Here is a 4,851-nt window from a genome sequence, read left to right on the forward strand (position 1 = left end):
CTGGAAGTGATGATCAAAAAATTTAGATCAAGGTTTAAACAATTAGATTTTCTAATAGAATAGAGTTAATCTTAACCAATATTAATATTCAAAAAAATTGTTTAACCGATTTCATAGTAAAATGTCACGAGTAACATTGAAGTAGCAATAAATGTGCAATAGTAAACAATATTCAGTGGCCCAAGAACAAAGAGAATATCACTAAATAATAATAAATGATATATAATGACATTTATGTACATAAATGCAAGTGAGTTAACCGAAAAGGGATGAGATTCTTTTATATTCCTCGTGACAATGGTAAATGATTAATGAGCCTTTGAATAATCGGATTCTCCTTGGATCGTGAGAGAAAAGTTAAATACATATCTGAAGAAAAGGTATATTTTATATGTATGTAATAAAGCAAGAATCTTCAGAGAATGTCAATATAATATTTTTTTTACAATGAGTGTCCATTCTCCCTGTATAGTTACATATCTTTTTATTTATAAGGGCACACGTGCCACAAAAATCCTAATAGTACAGACCGGAGGAATATTCTCTTTAAAATTTTATTCCTAGAACTAGCCATTACTATTCTGCTAAAGGGAGTGCCCGTCTCTATCCTCGACCTCGGTTGAGTCCTCGACCTTGCCTTATCTTTAGTTGACATCAAATTTTCGACAAGTGGCGGCCTTCGAGAACTTTCTTACTATACTTGTTCTGTGTCAGCAAAAACATAAGAACTTAAGAAAAAATAAAAAAGAATTCTCCAAAATTTATGTATTCCAATCTTATTGCTCACCTCCTCCAACTACTCTACTCCTTTCCGGAAGAGAAAGGCCCTTAGCGAAAGAGACAAGAAATAAAACTCCTTTATTCTGTATTCGTTGGGATCACGTGTGTATAAATTACAACTTCAAATAATGCATGGAACTGAATTTCATGGCTGGAGTTGAGGACTTAATTACTGTTTGCCATCCGCCACTTTAAGCTTGACTTGGCAACGAGAGCGTTGTCATAGGGCAGCAAGAGTGTTGCCAAGCAAAGGTGCACGAGTAGCACCAAGGCAAAAAGGGAAACGAGCAAGTGATGGCCAAGGCTTTGATGGAGGCGAGGCAGCTTGGCAAGGGCTTGACAATGAGATGCGGGTTGAGGGTGACACTTGATCATGGCAAAGGCATCAAGGCATGAGGCAGTGATGCCAAGGCAAGACAAGAACAAAGTGGCAAAGACAGGCTAAGTGCAACGGAAGGTAGTGCGCGAGGTTGACTTGTCATGACATTGGGGCGCGACAAAAGGGCCATGTGTGTGGGCAATGGCATTGGCAAAATGCGGCTATAATGCACCTGAGTACAAGGCATTGGTGCCTGATTCAAGCCAAGGCACGCACATAGGCAGCAAGATCTAGTTTGACCAAGTCAAGGGCGATTTACAACACATGCTGTGCACATGGGTAGCAGTTGGCTTTTGCTAAAAAGCTGGCAGACGGTATTAGCACGTTTTGCGCCATGATTCCATTATTTTTAGCATGATATACATGATCCTAGTAGTTGGGGGATGTCAACTACACTAGGCTAAAATAGTAGATTGTGTGGGATAAGTGTCTAAGCCTAAGTACGACAAGTGTAAGGCAAAGGGGCTGTCTCATGTGTTATAAATGAGCATCATCCTTATGCCTGTGGAGAGAAGAGAAAAACGTATATGAGTGCATGTTTAAGTCGGTTTTCAAGAGTGAATACATCTAAGGCTAAGAGTAGTCTTGTAAGAAAATTTGAGGGTCAAGAGTGATCTTCTTGTACACGGCATTATACTTCGAGTTTGAGTTTCTTTGTATGCTTGAGTTAAATACGAAGTAGAGAAAAGAGTTTTCTATAATTGTGCCTTGTGTTCTTGTTAATTTTCTATTGCCTTTACTTAATTTTGTTATCTAAAATAAGTCCGAAGACTTACTACGTTGAAGCTGCCTAAAAATATTCTAAGTCCAAAGTTGCTGTAATTTTTGCTAAGTGTTGTGAGAAGGCTGAAGACAAGTGCGGGACTTGGTTGCCGCGCAGGCTGGTTTTGACAGATAAAAATAACTCCCGTGGCAACTGGTATCAAAATGGAGCAGATTTATGATGGAGACGCGACGGGCAGTGGTAGATTTCGTGGTCTTGTTTGAGAACATGACCGTTGGTAACAATGATGTAGGAAAGGCTAACGAAACTGGAGGCATTGGTGGGAAATGTTCCCGAAGATGACGAATTTTAGACTCTCATGACAAGGCTTGCCTACCTTGAGGCAGAATTGGGAAGACTGAGTTAAGAGAATGCAGATCTGAAAAGCGAGACAGTGGTGTTGTAATGTGCTGTGGGCGAGGATGCTCCACAACATGGTGCTAACCATCTCAAGGTAAAAATTTTTGAACCTAAGGCATTTGGTGGTGCAAGGAGTGCACGTGAATTGGAGAATTTTCTTTGGGATATGGAGTAGTACTTTCATGCTATTCGTGTGCAAGACGAGAAGGAGAAAGTAACCTTGACTAACATGTATTTGGGTGAAGATGCTAATTATGGTGGCGCACTCGTGTAGCTGAAGGTGAAAGTTTGGGCAAACCAAAGATTTAGTCGTAAGAGCGGCTTAAAAAGGAATTGAAGGATCAGGTCCTTCCTGGCCATACTTCTTGGATTGCTAGGGATAAACTGAAAAAGTTGAGGCAAACCAGATCAGTGAGAGCATATGTCAAGAGTTCATTTCTTTGATGTTGATTGTTGAGCATCAACAATATATCGGAAGAAGACAAATTGCACAACTTCATGAGCAACAACAGTGGGCACAATTGGAGATGCGTAGGCAGAATATTCAAAACCTCGCAAGTGTTGTGGTTGCGGCTGATACATTGGGTGATTTCACTTGGATGAAGATACTTCTGCTTGAAAGTCCAATGAGGGAAAGAAAGACAAGGCAAAGGTGTAGAAGAAATGTGAAAATAACAATGCTAATACAGATAAAGGGAAGAGAAAGGATGAGGCTGGAACTTTAAAGAGCAAGGAGAAGGGCATCAAATTTAGTGGTTGTTTCATTTGTGATGGGCCACATCGAGCAAGAGACTGCCCGAAGAAGGCAGTGTTAAATGCTATAACTGTTGCGGATGAGAGGGCTGTGTTGGAGGCAATGGCCAGCAACCAACAAGTGGCTGAAGTGAATGCAATTGTGGCTGAAGCGAAGGGAGGCTAATGGGCATTGCTTTTCAACCCCTTAGGACTCATAAATTAAGCTAACTTCGACGAGGACGTCGAGTTTCAAAGGATGTGGGTGGTTTGTTAGCCCTCCGCCACTTTGAGCTTGACCTGGCAATGAGAGCGTTGTCATGGGGGCAGCAAAAGTGTTGTCAAGCTAAGGTGCACGAGTAGCACCAAGGCAAAAAGAGAACAGGCAAGTGATGGCCAAGGCTTTGACGGAGGCGAGACAGCTTGGCAAGAGCTTGACAATGAGATGCGGGCCGAGCTTGATCATGGCAAAACCATCAAGGCATGAGGTAGTGATACCAAGGCAAGGCAAAAACAAAGTGGCGAAGGCAGGCTAAGTGCAACGGAAGGCAGTGCGCGGGGCAGACTTGTCATGAGATTGGGGCGCGACAAAAGGGCCATGTGCGTGGGCAATGGAATGGGAAAAATGCGGCTACAATGCACCTGAGTACAAGGCATTGGCGCCCGATTCAAGCCAAGGCACGCACATGGGCAGCAAGTTTCAGTTTGACCAAGTCAATGGCGGTTACACGGTACATGCTGTGCACATGGGCAGCAATTGATTTTTGCTAAAAAGCTGGTAGATGGTGTTAGCACATTTTTGGGCCATGATTCCTTTAATTTTAGCATGATCTATATGATCCTAGTAGTTGGAATATGTCAACTACACTAGGCTAAAATAGTGAGATGTGTAGGACACGTGTCTAAGCCTAAGTGCGACAAGTGTTAGGCAAAGGGATCGTCTCATGTGTTATAATTGGGCAGCATCCTTATGCTTGTGGAGAGAAGAGAAAAAACCTGTATGAGTGCATGTTTAAGTCTATTTTCAAGAGTGAAAACGTCTAAGGCTAAGAGTAATCTTGTGAGAAAATGTGAGGGTCAAGAGTGATCTTCTTGTACACGGCATTGTACTTCGAGTTTGAGTTTCTTTGTATACTTGAGTTAAATATAAAGTTGGGAAAAGAGTTTTCTGTAATTGTGCCCTTGTGTTCTTGTTAATTTTCTGTTGCCTTTACTTAATTCGTTGTCTAAAATCAGTCCAAAGACTTACTACGTTGAAGCTGCCTAAAAATATTCTAAGTCCAAAGTTATTGTAATTTTGGCTAAGGGTTGTGAAAAGGGTGAAATCAAGTGCGGGACTTGGCTACCGCGCAGGCTGATTTCGGCGGACAGAAATCACGCCCGTGACAATTACCATGGTGTTATTAATTGCAATTGAGTATTTGTAGGATGAGATAATGTTTGGTATGACATATCTGAATTCTGAACTGTTTGAATTGAATCTCAAGTGGACTTGCTGAAGAAAATGGAGGCTTCTCAGAAAATTTTTTCCGACCAAAGTCTGTTAAAGTTGTCTATTATTTAAAGCTTTTTGTAAAGCTATGGATATTGAGATACAAAATTATTAATTATTCTTAATTAATTTATTCTAATAACTTTTTTTTGAATTGAAATTATATTTAATCATTTAATATATCTTTGTTTGAGACATTATTAATAGTAAATAAGATTTTGTTAATTTTAATTTAAACATTTTATTTTTATTGGATCATCATTATAGAAATTGTAAATATTATTTATGAGCAATTTTATGGTAAATCAGAATTATGTAGATTGATATAATGCCAAAAAAATAAAA

This window comes from Nicotiana sylvestris, chromosome 1, assembly GCF_000393655.2.
Source record: "Nicotiana sylvestris chromosome 1, ASM39365v2, whole genome shotgun sequence".
NCBI lineage: Eukaryota > Viridiplantae > Streptophyta > Magnoliopsida > Solanales > Solanaceae > Nicotiana > Nicotiana sylvestris.